Below are 19,247 nucleotides of genomic sequence, written 5' to 3'. Positions count from 1 at the left end.
CACCCCTGTAAAAAGTGGTGAGGGCAGAAGGGGGGAGGTCGGCTCTCCTCATCCGTCGAAGGAAGTGGAGGCGTTGCTGAGCTTTCGTGACTAGGGAGATGGTATTGGTGGACCATGTCTGATCATCTGTGATGTGCACTCCCAGGAACTATACTGGGATGTGAGTTGATTTGTATAGAGTGAGAATAACCAGGGTGACAAGACGCAGCCCTGAGGGGCTCTTGTACTGAGGTGCAGAGGGTGAGATGTGGTGTTGTGTATCTTCACCCTTTGTTGTCTGTTCCAAAGGAAGCTATGGATCCAGTGACAGATGCAGGGGTCAATGTTCATGTCCGTTAATTTATGGAAGAGTTTGACCGGGTTGATGGAGTTGAATGCAGAACTGAAGTCCATGAACAGGATGCGGGCGTAATTGTTGGCGGTTTCCAGGTGTTGCAGAGTGTGATGGATGGCCAGGTTGACTGTGTCTTCCACTGACCTGTTGGCTCTATATGCAAATTGATATGGGTCCATGTTGAAGGAAGTGCTGGTTTTGAGGTGAGCGAGAATAATGCGCTCAAATTACTTCATGGCCATGGATGTAAGGGCAATCGGTCTGTAGTCATTGAGGCAGGATGTTGTGTTAGACTTGGGCACAGGAATAATGGTGGATTGTTTGAAGCACTGGGGCACTGAACATTGGCAGAGGGAGGTATTGAAGATGTTGGTGAACACAGGGGCCAGCTCTGCTGCACAATGATGGAGCACTGCTGGGCTGATGTTGCCTGGGCCTGCTGATTTATTTTTCTTCTGTCTCCTGAAGGTAGTCCTCACCTCGGCCTCCTGGATGTGGAATGGAGGGGGAGGAAGAGGAGAGGGGGATGATGGTGGAGGGACTGGAGACTGTTCAAACCTGCCATAGGAAATGTTCAGTTTATCTGGGAGTTGATGATCATTATCAGGGATGGGGGTGGATTTCTTTTTGTAGTTGGTGATTTCCTGAAGTTTTTTTCCAGACAGTTCTTGTGTTGTTGATTGAGATTTCTTGTTCTATTTTGGTGGCATAATTGTGTTTGGCTTTCCTTATTGTAGACCTTAATTTATATTTTGCAGCCATGTAGTCCTGCTTATTTCCAGTTTTATATGCAGCATTTTCCTCAGTTCTTAATTGTTGAATTTCTTTTGTGAACCAGGGCTTATTGTTGTATTGTTTAACCGTTCTTGAAGGGATGCAGAGTTGCTCACAGAATTAGACATATGACGTCACTGTGTCCGTGTAGTCGTGGAGGTCACCAGCTGCGCAGAAGACTTCCCAATTAGTGCATGCGAAGCAGCCTTGCAGCTTTTCGATGGCGTCTGTAGACCATGACCTGACAGATTTGGGCGAAGTTTTTGAGGATTTTATTTTTTGCTTATACTTCGGGATAAGCAGCAGCATCGCGTGGTCTGACTTGCCCAATGGAGCTCCTACAAAGGCACAGTAAAGCCTCCTTAAACGGAGCGTGTTGTTCCCTCTGCTGGGGCAGGTTACGTGCTGGTGGTAGTTTGGAAGCTCAGTGGACAGGTTGGTGCGGTTGAAGTCACCTAACACAATTATTGCTGTGTCTGGGTATGAATTTTCTGTGTCGGAGATGTGACTGGCTAGTTCGCTCATGGCAGCGTTAGCATTAGCCTCAGGTGGAATATAAACACCGATTACAATGACCGATGCAAATTCTCTCGGGAGGTAGGTGGGTCTGCATGTGGCAGTAAGGTGCTCCAAGAGTGGGGGTCATACATGGCTGAGTGAGGTGGAGTTTGTGCACCAGCGTTGGTTTACCATAATGCATATTCCGCCACCTTTTGACTTGAAAGATAGTTCAGCTGACCTGTCGGCTCGGTGAAGTGTATATCCTGGCAGCGTTACTGCTTGGTCGGGCACTGACTGATCCAACCAGGATTCAGTCAGGCAGATGGCAGAGCAGTTGCTGTAGTTCCTGTTGGTCTGGATCAGAAGCTGGAGTTCGTCCATCTTGTACCGGAGAGATCTAACATTTGCCAGCAGAAGGGCTGGGAGAGGAGGTCGGAATGGGCGCCTCTTGAACCTCGAGAGGATACCGGAGCGCCTGCTTCGTTTGCCGGTCTGCGGTCTGCTTCGTTTGCTGGTCTGCGGCCAGAATGTGGGGAGGCCCGGAGAAACAAACGTTATTTCCTTCGGTAAAGATGGCCTCAGGACTCCGTGGATGTTGAGTTTGAGATTTAGAAGTTCCCATCGGGTGTATTGGATTACACATGACACTTTACAAACGTATAGCGCAGACACAAGTACAAGAGACAGGAACACAACTTGTACTGGGCGAGCCTCGCGGCCGCCATTTATTTATTTATTTTTTTCTTGCATGCTGCATGAAATTGTATGAAACTGCATTTGAATTTGGTGACATTGCACCCTGCTTCAAATGGCATGAAACTGCACTTGCATTTGGTGGCCTTGCACACTGCTTGAAATGGCATGAAACTACACTTGCATTTGGTGGCCTTGCACCCTGCTTGAAATGGCATGTAACTGCACTTGAATTTGGTGGCCTTGCACCCTGCTTGAAATGGCATGAAACTGCACTTGAATTTGGTGGCCTTGCACCCTGCTTGAAGTGGCAGGAAACTGCACTTGAATTTGGTGGACTTGCACCCTGCTTGAAGTGGTATGAAACTGCATTTGAATTTGGTGGCCTTGCACCCTGCTTGAAATGAATGAAACTGCACTTGAATTTCAAGGAATTTCAAGGAATTGCCGTCAACTGCCAGCTCACCAGCCATGAGTGAGCTGCCAACACATCAGGCTTGAATGACTGAGCTGCCACCCCAAGAATCCATTTGGCCCACAATGTCCATACTAGCCTTCTGGAAACCAGTCCCTTCAGCTCACAACACCCATACTAGTGCCCCATAAAGCCTCCCCCCCCCCCCCACTGGCCACCAATATTGGAATTGGTGGAGAGGTGGAGTATTGCGTTGGGGGACCAGCCATCCCATGTGAACATGGGACCCAATGGGTCCCACTTAGTCTAGTACTATTACTAAAACTCTCACCTTGACCACTTCCTGACTGCGTTGTATTTAAATTTGTGCAAGAACACTACCCTATATCGCTTGGATTACTTGCCACCTTACTCACCGTTCTCCTTTGCTCCAAGCCACCAAGTTTTGTTCCGATCGGTGGAAGATTACAAAAGTTATGAAGGTTTAAAAAATCGTGAGCTCAGCAGATTAGTCTTCTTGCCTGTGAGTCACCATGAAGGTAACGCCCCTTCCAGCACCCGCTGTTAATCTTTGCTGATAATCACTGGGCGGGGCTGAGTCCACAAGCCGTGCAGTGAAGAACGACCAGCAAAGCAACCAGCACCTGCTTTAAGTCACCATCGCACCCCCAACCCCTTCCCCTCTGGTCCCCCTCGCTGGCTCCTGCCCCCCTCACCCGTAATACCGCACTTCCCCTGTATTTTCTTCAAGCTCTTTCCCCTCCTGCCCACTCACCCCTCCCCCAACACCCCCAACCCCCACCCCCACCCACACACACCCCTTCCTGGGATGGCAGGACTGACATATGATGATGGAATGGGTCGACTGGGCTTGTATTCAGTGGAATTTAGGATGAGAGGGAATCTTATAGAAACATAAAACATTCTTATAGAATTGGACAGGCTAGATGCAGGAAAAATGCTTCCAATGTTGGTGGAGTCCAGAACCAGGGATCACAGTTTAAGAATAAGGGGTACGCCATTTAGGACTGAGATGTGGAAAAAAAATCACCCATTGTGAATTTGTGGAATTCTCTGCCACAGAAGGCAGTGGAGGACAATTTACAGGATGTTTTCAAGAGAGAGTTAGATTTAGCTCTTAGGGTTAAAGGTATCACGGGATACGGGAAAAAGCAGGAATGGGGTAATGATTTTAGAAGATCCGCCATGATCATATTGAATGGCAGTGCTGGCTTGAAGGACCGAATGGGCTACTCCTGCACCAATTTTTCTATGTTTCTATGTTCTATGTTTCTTTGTTTCTATGAAGGGATTTGAATGGGGTGTAGGGTCGTATCCATTTACGTGCAAACAAGCTGGGGAAGGTTGAGTGCTCTTCCAATCATCTGACAGCGTTGATAATTATTTTTCATATTATTGGCCAGTACATTATGAGAGCTGTTGAATTTTATTTGACAACTCCGACTGCACAGTGGCACAGTGGTTGGGTGGCAGCCTTACAGAGCCAGCGACCCAGGTTCGATCCTGACTACGGGCGCTTGTCAGTACGATGTTTATACGTTCCCCATGTGAACTGCATGGGTTTCGTCCCACACTCCAAAAATGTACAGGTTTGTAGGATAATTGGCTGTGCAGAATTGTAAATTGTCTCTAGTGTGTGTAGGATAGTGTAAGTGTACAGGGATCGCTGGTCGGAGCGGACTCAATGGGCCAAAGGGCACATTTCCGCGCTGTATCTCTAATCTAAACTAAATTGAACTAAAATTTACCATGGTAGTACTTGACTGCCACAGTCACATGTAAAAATGAAAGATCACATTAATCTAAGTATTTATGGTGCCAGCTGACCTACTTTCTGTGATTTACCACAAATCGAATTCAAGTGATCATAGTTAAATGTGACCAGTGTGGATTTCAAAATAAGCAATTGACCTTGACAAGTCCAGTAGAATTATTTGAAGAGTTTAAAGGGTGATGGATGAAGGACAATGGGGTGTGGATGAACTTGGGGAAAGCATTTCCAAAGTCTAGGATCTAGGATGACGGAGGAACTGATGGAGATTCACATTAGACAGGAAATGGTATTGAGTGGACTGATGGGATGGAAGGCAGATAAATTCCCAGGGTGTGGTGGTCTGCATCCCAGGGTACTTAAAGAAGTGGCTCAAGAAATTGTAGACACATTGGTAATCATTTTCCAATGTTCTATAGATTCAGAATAGGCAGGAGAATGGGTTTGAGAGGGAAAGATCGATCAGCCATGATTGAATGGCGGAGTAGACTTGATGGGCCGAATGGTTCATAGAACTTATTAACATCACTCTAACTGCTTCACTCTAACTACTTATCACTCTGACCACACACCGACCACTTCAGTAATTCCCAGCTACTTCCTTCTTTGTTACACCCCACTTCAGCATGTTATTAAACCTTTTATCCATGTGTTTGCTCACAGGGCTTTGGGCATTAACAATCACTCAGTAAGCCACATCTGTACTATTTAAGAAACTGTATAAAAATATCCTTAGCCTATTAATTTTGTAATTATTTGTTATAATTCATGTATGGATGTATCAGGACCACAATGGTCCTGTAGTTAACATATGATGAGCGTTTGACAGCTTTTGGCCTGTATTCGCTGGAGTTTAGAAAGATGAGAGGGGATCGTTTAGAAACGTACCATTTAATAAAAGGCCTGGATAGAGTGGATGTGGAGAGGTTGTTTCCACTAGTGGAAATGTTTAGGAGCAGAAGGCACCGCCTCAGAATAAAAGGATGTACCATTACAAACGAGGTGAGGAGGAATTTATTTATCAGAGAGTGATGAATCTATGGAATTCATTGCCACAGACAGCTGTGGAGACTAAGTCTTCAGGGATTTTTAAACCAGAGATTGACAGGTGCTTGATTAGTAAGGGTTTCAAAGGTTACGGAGCGAAGGCAGGAGGATGGGGTTAAGAGGGAAAGATACATCATGCATAATTGAATGACCGAGTAAGACTCGATGGGCCGAATAACCTATTTCTGCTCCTATGACTCATGAACCTATGAAAATACATTGCTGGCTGACTTTATTTTTCACCAATCTTAAATTTGAGGACAACGTTTGTGTGAGACACCTGCAGTATGTCTTCAGCATCCCTTTGGTTTCCTCCTGCATCCCTGCAGGAGCTCCGGTTTCCATCCTCATCTCAAAGATGCCTTCTGTGAACTGTCCCTAGTGTGCAGGAAAGAACAGTGTATGAGTGATCAATGGTTGGCACGGACTCAGTGGGCCAAAGGGCCTGTTTCCACACTGCATCACTAAACTAAACTAATAACAACAAGTGAGTAAATACAGTTTCAGTTGTAACAATTACAGTTTACTTCAACATTCTGGGTGTAGACATATATACAATGGGAACACTTCTCAATTGACAAGAACAGTTTAGCATATTCAAACAACTTTTGATGGGATTACAGATATCAAAAGCAGCCCTCTTTCACCACAGCAATGAGCGCTAATTATCTGCAGATAATGGTGTGCATTGTGCAGTTATTTGATGCAGCATTGTGCAGCATAGACACAATGGACACACGGAGAATCCTGTCTAAGGTCAACCCGTGGAAAGCAGTCGGACCCGACAACATCCCAGGACGTGTGCTAAAGGAATGTGCTGAGGAGTTAGCAGATGTGCTAACAGACATCTTTAACATCTCCCTTATCCCATTGTCCCCACATCAATAATCCCCATAGCAAGCCGTTTGCTTCAATCAGCCCTCAATTAATGAAGTCTTCATGATATCGTTAGATGTTCTACCACGCTGCACACAGTAGCTCAGTCCTGTACATTGACTTCAGCTCAGCGTTTTAATGAACACCACCCTGTGTCACTGGATCTTGGACTTTCTGACAGAGAGACCGCAGTCAGTCCGTGTGGGCAAGAACACTCAGGAATGTGAGGAAAGGTCAATGAGATGGAATCCAAATAGAATGCTGAAGACTTGCATTCCAGAAATAGCCTTCAGCCTTTAATCTTGAGCCAAGTTGTTGCTTTACAACTGCAGCACTGACATTTATCTGAACAGATGGAACTATGCCCAGTTATATCCAGTCCACTTAAGGCTGAGCACACCCCATGCAGACAGTTATTGGTTCATCTCAATCATTTATAAAGTAATGCATGGTGTCAACAACAGTGCTGTCAAGCAAAACCCATTTGCCCATAATTTGTTGTTTCAGTCAAGTTTTGCCAGGACCATTTGATTCCATACAAAAAACTGGAGTAACTCAGCGGGACAGGCAGCATCACTGGAGAGAAAGAATGGATGACGTTTCGGGTCTTAGACAATAGACAATAGACAATAGGTGCAGGAGTAGGCCATTCGGCCCTTCGAGCCAGCACCACAATTCAATGTGATCATAGCTGATCATCCCCAATCAGTACCCCGTTCCTGCCTTCTCCCCATATCGCCTGACTCTGCTATCTTTAAGAGCCCTATCTAGCTCTCTCTTGAAAGTATCCAGAGAACGGCACCCCATGCACCGCCCTCAGAGGCAGATAAATCCCACACTACAAAAAACTCTCTGTCACTGAGAGAAAGAAGTGTTTCCTCTTAGACAATAGACAATCTCCGAGCCATTCAATAAAGCTGATCATCTCAGTACCCCCTTATTTCTTAAATCTGACTCTGCTGGCCCCTGGTATCTGGACTCCCCGCCCTCAAGGCAGAGAATCACACTCGGGAACATGGTTCCGTGCCTCTAAACTGTGCGTGTCCCCCAAACCCTTAACAATCAATTACATGTTTCAATAAGATACCCTCTCATCCTTCTAAACTCCAGAGTGTACAAGCCCAGCCGTTCCATTCTCTCAGCAAATGACAGTCCCGCCATCCCGGGAATTAACCTTGTAAACATACGCTGCACTCCCTCAATAGCAAGAATAACCATATAACCATATAACAATTACAGCACGGAAACAGGCCATCTCGGCCCTCCAAGTCCGTGACGAACAACTTTTTTCCCTGAAAATAAGAATGTCCTTCCTCAAATTAGGGGACCAAAACGGCACACAATACTCCATGTTTGGTCTCACTAGGGCTCTGTACAACTGCAGAAGGACCTCTTTGCTCCTATACTAGATTCCTCTTGTTATAAATAATAATAATAATAATAATAATAATAATAATAATAACTTTATTTATAGAGCACTTTAAAAACAACCACTGTTGCCACAAAGTGCTGTACATAACTAATCATGAACAAAAAAATTATTACACGACAATAAAAACACTAGAAGAGAAAGTAAAAACAATAAAATTAAAAACATTAAAAGCACTAAAACAGGAGCAAAGTCTCAAGCAGGGTCAAAAGCCAAGGAATATAAATGTGTTTTAATACTGGTTTTGAAGATGGACAGTGAGGGGGCCTGTCTGATGTGCAATGGCAGGGTGTTCCATAGCGCCGGAGCAGCAACAGAGAAGGCTCTATCCCCTCTGAGCTGCCGCTTAGACCTCGGTACCTCCAGGAGCAGCTGATCAGCTGACCTGAGGCACCGGGCAGGAGCGTATGGATGAAGCAGCTTGGAGAGGTAAGGCGGTGCGAGCCCATTCAAAGATTTAAAAACAAATAAAATAATTTAAAAATGAACTCGAAAGTACACCGGGAGCCAGTGGAGGGAGGCCAGAATTGGCGATATGTGCTCCCTATTTCGAGTTCCAGTTAAAAGGCGAGCAGCAGCATTTTGAACCAACTGGAGATGAGCCAAGGAAGATCGAGCAACTCCAAAATAGAATGCATTACAGTAATCCAGCCTAGATGTGATAAAGGCATAGATTACTGTTTCAAAATGCTGCCGTTCAAGAATGGGCTTCACCATGCCATTCACTTTCTTCACTGCCTGCTGTACCTGCATGCTTACTTTCATAGACTGATGAACAAGGACCACCCAATCCCGTTGTACCCAAAATGTCACCCAGCTACTCCAGCTTTTTGTGTCGATCTTCGGTTTAAACCAGCGTCTGAAAGTCCTTCCTACACATTAGACTCCATACCTCAGCATTCAGCAATTTCATAAGGTGAGGTGTGAATGACTACTCTTGACATCCGAGCTTGATATGACTGAGCATGGCAACATGGAACCCTGAGTATGACTGGACGGAATGGGAAACAATGGACAACTCACCAGCTGGACTCATGCCTAGCATGAGGGAAAATGGATGTCATCTTAGATAATCACCACAGCACCTAGCTCATCACTGCACAATTGAGGCAGGGCAATGGAAAAGGACCAACTATCTTTAAATACTTTATTTACAACTTCTCTCCATCATTCGGTCAAAAATGGAAAATTCCCAGATGACCGAGCAGTGTTCACTTATATTTCCATCACCATTCTTGCCACATGACACATTTTGGAGAATTGCCCAAAGATTGCTCCAATTTATCTTTGTTTTCACAAATGTTTCGATTTGTTTTATACTCTCTCCTCACTTTCTAAGCATGTCAGAAACTATTTTTTCCCCCCAGTTCTGTTGAAAGGTCCTAGGCTTGAGAATTTGGGCCAGATATTGTTTATCTGCAGTTGACAATTCCACAGTGAACTGTTGGCAATCAGCCTTTCTGTGCCCAAGATGTGTCAACCCTCCAAGTGTGTGCCGACGAGGAATTCCCTTTATCTCCAGTACACCTAGATGATCAGATAGAAAGCAAAGAGTAAGAACAAATGAATCATTTTCATGTCAGCAGGCTGTGACCAGTGGAGCACTGCTGAGATCAGTGCTTGGTCTTTGGGAAGATTGTTTCTCAGAAGTTCAAAGGAAATTTGAAGCTTATCAGATTTATACTTCCGATCTGATTTTCTGCACTCTCTTATTGTATATCTTTATTGTCATTTTCCTGAGTACTCACATACCCAGAGGAAACAAAAAAACGTTGCTCAACCAGTGTCCATTCAGTGTGCAGTAAAAATAAATAGAAATAAAAATACATATATCATGAACAAATTAACACTCTACTCTCTACTAAACATCAACAGGCGTTCCGATCGGCAGCGGCACGACAGTGGCTCTGCTGCAGTGTGTCCAGGTTGATGGTTGGTGCGCGATACTTTGGCAATACTTTGGCAGGGGGCAAAGTCCGTTTATCAGTCTTATAGCCTGCGGGAAGAAGCTGAGGAGCATCCTGCTGGTTTTGCAGCTAATGCTCCTGTACCTCTTCCCAGATGGCAGGATGGAGAATATGTGATGCGATGGGTGGTAGGGGTCTTTGATGATGGAGATGGCTCTGCTGATACATCTCTTCCTGTATATGTCCAGCAGGAAAGGTAGTGGAGCACCAATAATCCTGCTGGCGGTCTTCACAATCCTGTCTAGTTGGTGCCGTTCGTACGCCTTGCAGCTCCCGAACCAGGAAGTGATGCCACAGGTTAATGTGCTCTCGATTGTCTCCTTATAAAAAGTTCGTAGGTGTGTAGTGGGGAGACCTGCTTTACGTAGTCTTTGGAGAGGGTGTAGTCGCTGCTGGGCTCTCTTGACCAGTGCTGTGGTGTTGGTCGTGGACGTCAGGTCATCTGACAGGTGGAGTCCTAGGAACTTCACGCTGCTGATCCTTTCCACATCAGCTCCATCGATGTGCAGAGGTGTATGGTGTTGTTTTCCCGCATTCCTGAAGTCAACCACCATCTCCTTAGTTTTTCCCACGTTGAGAATGAGGTTGTGGGATTTGCACCATCCTGTGAGCAGCTCTACCTCCATCCTGTACGCTGACTCATCATTGTCACTGATGAGACCCACCACTGTTGTGTCATCAGCGAACTTGTTGATGAAGTTGTTGTTGAGTCTAGCAGTACAGTCGTGTACAGTTATTAGGGCTCTGGTGGTGTCAAGTGTACAGATTAGACCAACTATAATTAGTTGATGTTCGAAACTGGAGAAATGATCAGCGTTCAGGAGGTGGCAGTTGAAATGTTTCTTAAAGACAGTGGTTCGACCCCCACCGCGACCGGAGAGCCTAGGCGAGCTGAAAAAGTTACAGTTATCAGGACAGAGTTCCACGAGTGGAGCAAACTCACCAGGATTAATCCAGGTTTCTGTGACCAGTAAGAAGTCGTGCGGTGAAGAAGTCGATGAGGATGAAGGTATTGGTCATCAAGGATCTCGCGTTGACTGCAGGGACTGGTGAGTTGTGGTCCGGTAGCGGTTCCCACGTCAGCGGGCGGAGGTTCAGGGAAACCACGCCGCTGCGTTTCACACATGGCCTGGCTGGGAGCCCGCGGGCTGACAGACCGGGGACCGGGAAGATCAACCAGAGAGAGGCATACCTGGGCTCGAGGGACCGCCAATAGATGGAGTGGTAGGGCCGACCAGATCCGTCTTCACAGTGCTGGGCGAGGTAAGCTGATGTTGAACGGGCACGGGTGAGAGTCTTCAACCTTTCCAGGGCGCCCGCGCATTTACTCCGCTTCCTGGCTTGGCACGCAGCGGCGTCTACAAGGCCAAGCCCGTACACCCACCGGGAGCCGAGCGAGGAGCGAACGGAAGGGGAAGCTTTGTCCGGGGCTTAGTCCGGGGCTTTGTCCGGGGCCTTGTCCGGGGCTTTGGCCCGGGGCCTTGTCCGGGGCCTTGTCCGGGGCCTCGGATGAAGACCACGATGACAGATGCTCGGATGTCCAGGAGTGTTTGGCGTTGGTAGACCGGGATTGATTGCAGGCCATATGGATGGTTGAGGTTGAGGTTGCTTTGTCCGAGGCTTTGTCCAGACGGGAGACGACGGGCAGCCAAACACAACGGCGCGGCCATCTGGAAACTATGGTTATGACAGAGGGATAATAGGGAAGCTGAGTGGAAGGTGAGGAAGATGACAGATGCAATATTTTATTGTCATGTGTACCGAGGTACAGTGAAAAGCTTTTTGTTGCATGCTAACCAGTCAGCAGAAAGACTATGTATGATTACTATCGAGCCATCCGCAGTGTACAGATACATAATAAAGGGGATAACGTTTAGTGCAAGATAATGTCCAATAAAGTCTGATTAAAGATAGTATGACGATCTCCAGTGAGGTAGATAGTAGCTCACGATAGCTCTCTAGTTGTTGATAGGGTGCTTCTGTTGCCTAACAGCTGAGAAGAAACTGTCCCTGAATCTGAAAGAGTGCGTTTTCACATTCCTGGTACGTCTTGCCTGATGGGAGAGGAGAGAAGAGAGAGTGACCGGGGAGAGACTTATCCTTAATTATGCTGGTGGTGTTTCCAAGGAAGCGTGTAGTGTAAATGGCATCAATTGAAGGGATATTGGTTTGTGTGATGACCTGGGCTGTGTCCACATTTTTATGCATTTTCTTATAGTCTCGGATGGAGCTAAAAAATGTAAAGTCATGTGCAATGGAATATAAAACAGAAAAGAGGGTTTTTTTTATAAAATGGTGATAGATTGAGTGGTATTGTTCTAAAGGATCGAGCTATCCTTCTACAAATGCTAACATATTGGTGCAGCAAGTGATCAGGAAAGCAAGTGATAAGGAATGGCAAGTTACTCTTTCTTTGAAAAAGGCATTAAGAAGCTTTACAGCAATCGTAGAGACCCTTTGTGAGATTGTACCCGGAGAATCGAGCGCAATTTCAGGCTTTTTTTTAACTTAAAAAAAATATATAATTACGTTTGAGGGAGTACAGTGAAGTTAGGTTAGGATTAGGATTAGTACGTTTTTTTTCTGTGAGGCAAGGTTGAATAGAGCATGTCTGTATTTTCTGGTGTTTAGAAGAATGAGAGGAGAACTGTGGAGCTCATTACAATCCTGAAATACTTACTGGGCTGAACAAGGGAAATGCAGAGAGAATGTTTTCCCTCGTCAAAAATTCTCAGAATAAAGTACTGCTATTTAGGACTTCTTCTTACATAGAAACATAGAACATAGGTGCAGGAGTAGGCCATTCGGCCCTTCGAGCCTGTACCGGCATTCAATATGATCATGGCTGATCATCCAACTCAGTATCCCATACCTGGCTTCTCTCCATACCCCCTGATCCCTTTAGCCACAAGGGCCACATCTAACTCCCTCTTAAATATAGCCAATGAACTGGCCTCAACTACCTTCTGTGGCAGAGAGTTCCAGAGTTCCTTCTTTTTGTGTCCATCTTGTTACGAATGTTGACCTCGCTGTCATCGTCCATCCTGAAAAGGACGCAAGCTTCCGGCGACAATCAGTGGAAGCCATCACTTGTCGCAATAGATCATGGTGGTGGCAGAATTAGCTCAGGATACTTCCAGTTTCCAGCCCCGCGATGTAGACACCTGCTATGGACCTATTTAGGACTGAGAAGTCTTCCCTTAAAAGGTGATGAATCTCTGGAATTGGGTACTCCGGAGGGCGATGATGGTTCATTCAGTGAGTTACTGCAATACAAAGATCAATAGATTTCTGAAAATTAAAAGAATGAATGGATAATAGGAATTGTACATGAAAATGGCACATATGAAAAGTTCAGGTATGATCTTGATGAATGGCAAACAAGCTCCTATTCTTATGTCATTGTGTCTCAATACAGATACCGCTTTGCTGACCAGTACCAGCAGTATTTATTGCTTTAATTTAAGAACGGGTCGAGTCATTGAGAATCATAGAATCAGCACGGAAACAGACCTTTCGGCCCAACTTGCCCATGCCGATCAAGATGATCCATCTACACTAGACAACCAGCCTGCACTTGGCCCATATCTTTCTAAACCCTATGTTTTTTTTGTTTTTAATTATTTGTAAGAGTTTTAATGCATTTAAAATTAAAAGCCACCTTTTCACAATCTACTTTAAAAATTATTTAAATTTATTCATTCTTTTTCACTAAAATATCTCCATTAGAGATCTTCTGAAAAATTATTCAAAGGAAGACCCCACCAATTCAGGTGGTTTAGTTTCGTTTAGAGATACAGAGTGGACACAGGCCCTTCGGCCCACCAAGTCCACACCGACCAACGATCCCCACACATTAACACTATCATATACATACAGTACTCAGTACAATTTCCACTTATACCAAGTATGCAAACCCATATAATCATATAACCATATAACAATTACAGCACGGAAACAGGCCATCTCGACTCTTCTAGTCCGTGCCGAACACGTATTCTCCCCTAGTCCCATACACCTGCGCTCAGACCATAACCCTCCATTCCTTTCCCGTCCATATACCTATCCAATTTATTTTTAAATGATAAAAACGAACCTGCCTCCACCACCTTCACTGGAAGCTCATTCCACACAGCCACCACTCTCTGAGTAAAGAAGTTCTCCCTCATGTTACCCCTAAACTTCAGTCCTTTAATTCTCAAGTCATGTCCCCTTGTTTGAATCTTCCCTACTCTCAGTGGGAAAAGCTTATCCACGTCAACTCTGTCTATCCCTCTCATCATTTTAAAGACCTCTATCAAGTCCCCCCTTAACCTTCTGCGCTCCAGAGAATAAAGCCCTAACTTGTTCAACATTTCTCTGTAACTTAGTTGCTGAAACCCAGGCCAACTAACCCACAAACTTGTACGTCTTTGGATGCGGGTAGTCACGATGCGGGTAGTCACGGACTCTGTGAGCCGAAGGGTCTGTTTCCATGATGTATCTCTAAACTAAACTAAACTAAACTAAACCCACAGTTACAGTCTTAATCAACATCGGTCATAAAAAAGGAACATAACAAAATAGGATCAAGAGTAGACCACTCAACCATTTGTCCTGTTCTGACTTCAAAATAATTATTGCTGGGATGTCCAAGGCTACATCTTGTAGGCTAGCACAGAGGCACGGCTGGTAGACCATTCATAGGAGCAAGGGGTCCTACCTCAGTTGTACAGGGTCCTGATGAGACCGCACCTGGAGTATTGTGTGCAGTTTTGGCCTCCTAGTTTGAGGAAGGACATTCGTGCTATTGAGGGAGTGCAGTGTAGGTTCACCAGGTTAATTCCTGGGATGGCGGGACTGACATACAATGAGGGAATGGACCGACTGTGCTTATATTCACTGGAATTTAGCAAAATATAAAATTCTTAACGGATTGGACAGGCTAGATGCAGGAAAAATGTTCCCGATGTTGGGGGAGTCCAGAACCAGGGATCACAGTTTAAGAATAAGGGGTAGGCCATTTAGAACTGAGATGAGGAAAAACGTTTTTCACCCAGAGAGTTGTGAATCTGTGGAATTCTCTGCCACAGAAGGCAGTGGAGGCCAATTCACTAGATGTATTCAAGAGAGAATTGGATATAACTCTTACGGCTAATGGAATCAAAGGATATGGGAAGAAAGCAGGAATGGGGTGCAGATTCTGGATGATTAGCCTTGATCATATTGAATAGCAGTGCAGGCTCGATGGGCCGAATGGCATACTCCTGTACCTATTTTCTATGTTTCTATGTTTAGAGCAGCTATCTTACAGCACCAAAGTTTTGGGAGCAATCTTGATCTCAGGGTGCTCTGACTTCCTTCCACTTTCCAAAGTTATGCACGTTAGTGAATTCATTGGTGACAATCAATTACCCAGTGTGTAGGTGAGTAGTAGATTTCAGTGGTGGGAAGTTCTGAACAATGTTGGGAGACAAAAAAGAGATTAATTTAAATGAATGAGTGATTGATGTTTAGAAGGCTGAAGGGCATTGATTCTGAGCTGTACCTCTTTATACTTTTTCTGTGCTACTTCCTCATTATCTTTACTTTCCTAATCCTTCCACTGCACGATACAATCTTCCGTCAGGATTTAGTTTATGTAGCACCCATGGGATTGATAAAATCTGTTGAAAATTGACACAGCTCTGGTATATGTACCTGAAGGGCCGCAGGCAGCAGAAGATGCAGAATACTCTCTAGAATTTAGGAGATTGAGAGGGGATCTTATAGAAACTTACAAAATTCTTAAGGGGTTGGACAGGCTAGATGCAGGAAGATTGTTCCCGATGTTGGGGAAGTCCAGGACAAGGGGTCACAGCTTAAGGATAAGGGGAAATCCTTTAGAACCGAGATGAGGAGAACTTTTTTCACACAGAGAGTGGTGAATCTCTGGAACTCTCTGCCACAGAGGGTGGTTGAGGCCAGTTCATTGGCTATATTTAAGAGGGAGTTAGATGTGGCCCTTGTGGCTAAGGGGATCAGGGGGTATGGAGAGAAGGCAGTTATGGGATAATGAGTTGGATGATCAGCCATGATCATATTGAATGGCGGTGCAGGCTCGAAGGGCCGAATGGCCTACTGCAGACGGGCCACAGTTTGCTGCTGTCGCCTGGCGTCAGGCATGGCTCACCCGCCGTGTAACTGGGAACCCGCCTGGAGTAGGAAGCTGCTGAGCCCGGCTCCTGGTCATCCCGGAGGATCGGGAACCAGAGAGGAGGGTTGGTGGGAGTCAGCGACAGTAGCTAACAGTTGAACAAAGGGCCAGTAAGAAGATACATGGTTATTACCTTCCGCGACCTCAAGGTCAGCTGCAGGAGGAGCACTCGGGACATGAAGGTTGAAGGTGGCCGGGCGAGGAAATGGACGATGGTTCACTGGACTGTCCGGATCATGGCGACGGCTGCAATGTGCTTTTATGGCCAGCTGCAGCTAGGACTTTGAAAAAGGTGCCGTATCTGGAGACTCTTGTTTATGGTCTCAGTGGACTGTTTCTATACATTCAGTACTTCATTGGAGATTGTAGTTATGCATGATAATAATCTTACTGCACTGTTTGCAAAAAAAAGGAATTTCACTGTGTCTTGGTACATGTGATAATAAAGAATCATTGAACCATTGAACGATTGAACTCAAGCAAGTTCTCCACAGTTATTCTTTTGTTATCGTCCCATTGAGGTGAAATTCACTTATTCTCCTTTTTCTAGTATAAGTCTGCACCTCAAATTCACCTCCTTGAATGACATAAATGACCCACACATGTTTGAACCCTTCAGATATCGAGGGCAAGAAATAGATATTTCTCTGTCAGGCCAGGCACAGGTCCAATAGAGGAGAGGGATACAGTTGTCGGCGACCCGTTGCAGCGGCCCCTAATTTTGTTTAGTTTTTTTTTAGAGATACAGCATGTAGAAACAGGCCCTTTTAAATGGCCCACCGGGGGGAACTGTTTTAAAGACCCTGTGATGACCGTGCTTTTCCTAGGGTCTCCTACACCTACACCGTAGCGAACAAGCCTTTACATTCATACCAAGACCATTTAGCTGCGGACTCACCATCGTCTTTGGGCCTGTAGCGTGGGGAGCGGCGGGCTCGTGACTCGCTGCTGCGACTCAGACTGGGGCTCACGCTCCAGCAACGCAGCCGCAGGTCTGGTGGACTGTGACATCGGGAGCTCGCGGGTCTGGGAGGAGAGAGAGAGACCGCTTCCCGGAGCTCCCGCAACGCGACTTCTCAGCCATGATGCCATTGTCACGGGGTTGGAACAAAAAAGGAATGGGACAGTACATCACCCAGCGCGGCTTACTCCATGGCCGTGGGACACTCAATCGCCCGTGGGACAGCAACTTGGACTTTAAGAGGGAGCGGGGCCGCGCCCCGAGGTAAAGTGGCCGTGGGACTTATCATCGCCCGCCTGAGACTTGAGTTCATTCCAGGACCATGGGGAGAGAATGGAATTGCCTTCCATCACCCGTGACCACTGTGATGGAGGTTTTTAATCTGTGTATGCTTCAGTTTCCTCCCACACTGGCTGTGGAAATAACATTTCGTTTGTAGTCTCACTGGGGCTTTGATAAAAATTATTGTATTTGTTGTATTGTAAGACGTCTTGACCTCTAAAATACCCTAATTTTTAGTTTAGTTTAATACAATGTGGAAACAGGCCCTTCAGTCCACAAACTTGCCCACATCAGCCAACATGTCCCAGCTACACTAGTCACACCTGCCCACACCAGTCCATATCCCTCCAAACCTGTCCTATCTATGGACCTGTCTAACTGTCCTAGGATAGTCCCAGCTTCAACTACCTCCTCTGGCAACTTGTTCCATGCACCCACCACCCTTTGTTCGAAAAAGTTACCGCTCAGATTCCTTTAAAAAAAAATCTCCTTCACCTGTCCTCTGGTCCTCGATTCATCTACCCTGTGCGTCTACCCGATCTATTCATCTCATGATTTTATACACCTTTATACACACCTGATATGATATGATTATTTATGCACCCTCAATAAAATCACTTTATCCTCCGCAATCTCAAGAAAACCACATCCTCAAGCACCTGTACTCAGGATCGAATAGTCCCAGACTCCTCAACCAGTTGATCAAACTGATACTGTGCTCCTAGACCTTCAGTAGCTTGAAAGAGAAATTGGAATGTAAATTGTGTTTACTCCAACTTATCTGTGCAACTAAAGAGGAATTTGACAGCAGCTTGGGCCAATAAAGGGATGGTGGCGCAGAGTTAGAGTTGCTGTCTTACAGCGCCTGAGACCTGAGTTCATTCCTGACCATGTCTGTATGGAATTTGTACGTTCTCCCCGTGACCACATAGGTTTTCTCTGGGTGCTTCAGTTTCCTCCCACAATACAAAGACATACAGGTTTGTAGGTTAATTGGTTTTGGTAAAAATTATAATTTGTTCCTAGAGTCATAGAGTGATACAATGTGGAAACGGGCCCTTCAGTCAAACTTGCCCACATCAGCCAACATGTCCCAGCTACACTAGTCACACCTGCCCACGTTTGGTCCATATCCCTCCAAACCTGTCCTATCTATGGACCTGTCTAACTGTTTCTTAAATGTCGGGATAGTCCCAGCTTCAACTACCTCCTCTGGCAACTTGTTCCATGCACCCACCACCCTTTGTTCGAAAAAGTTACCGCTCAGATTCCTTTAAAAAAAAATCTCCTTCACCTGTCCTCTGGTCCTTGATTCACCTACCCTGTGCGTCTACCCGATCTATTCCTCTCATGATTTTATACACCTTTATACACACCTGATATGATATGATTTTATGCACCTCAATAAAATCACCCCTTATCCTCCTGCACTCCAAGGAATAGTCCCAGCCTCCTCAACCTTTACCTATAGCTCAGACCCTCTAGCCCTGGCAACATCCGTGTAAATCTTCTTTTTAACCTTTCCAGCTTGACAATATCTTTCCTATATCATGGTGCCTAGAACTGAATACAATACTCTAAATGCGGCCTCACCAATGTCTTATACAACTGCAACGTGACCTCCCAACTTCTATATCAAGTGTATAGGATAGTGCTAGTGTATGGGGATTGCTGGTCAGTGCAGATTCATTGGTGCAAAAGGGTCTGTTTCCATGCTGTATCTGTAAACTAATCTGTAAACTGATCAACTTAAATTGAGTTCACTCCCAACTTATCTGTGTAACTGAAGCGTTGTCTGACAGCAGCCTGGGACAATAATGGGACTTGCTGTGATAATGCTGTAACCCAACCTTTGATTTTCTCAGTATGAACAAATAATGGTGGATAATCTCCAAATGAGTATATAATGACAGTTGCAGATGAATCTTGTATTCAATTGCAGTTTCCAGGATAGAGGATAACACACAAGATGAATACTGAGGGAATAAAAGCACAGAGCAT

Source organism: Leucoraja erinacea, chromosome 4, assembly GCF_028641065.1.
Source record: "Leucoraja erinacea ecotype New England chromosome 4, Leri_hhj_1, whole genome shotgun sequence".
NCBI lineage: Eukaryota > Metazoa > Chordata > Chondrichthyes > Rajiformes > Rajidae > Leucoraja > Leucoraja erinaceus.
Note: the sequence above shows the minus strand (reverse complement) of the source record.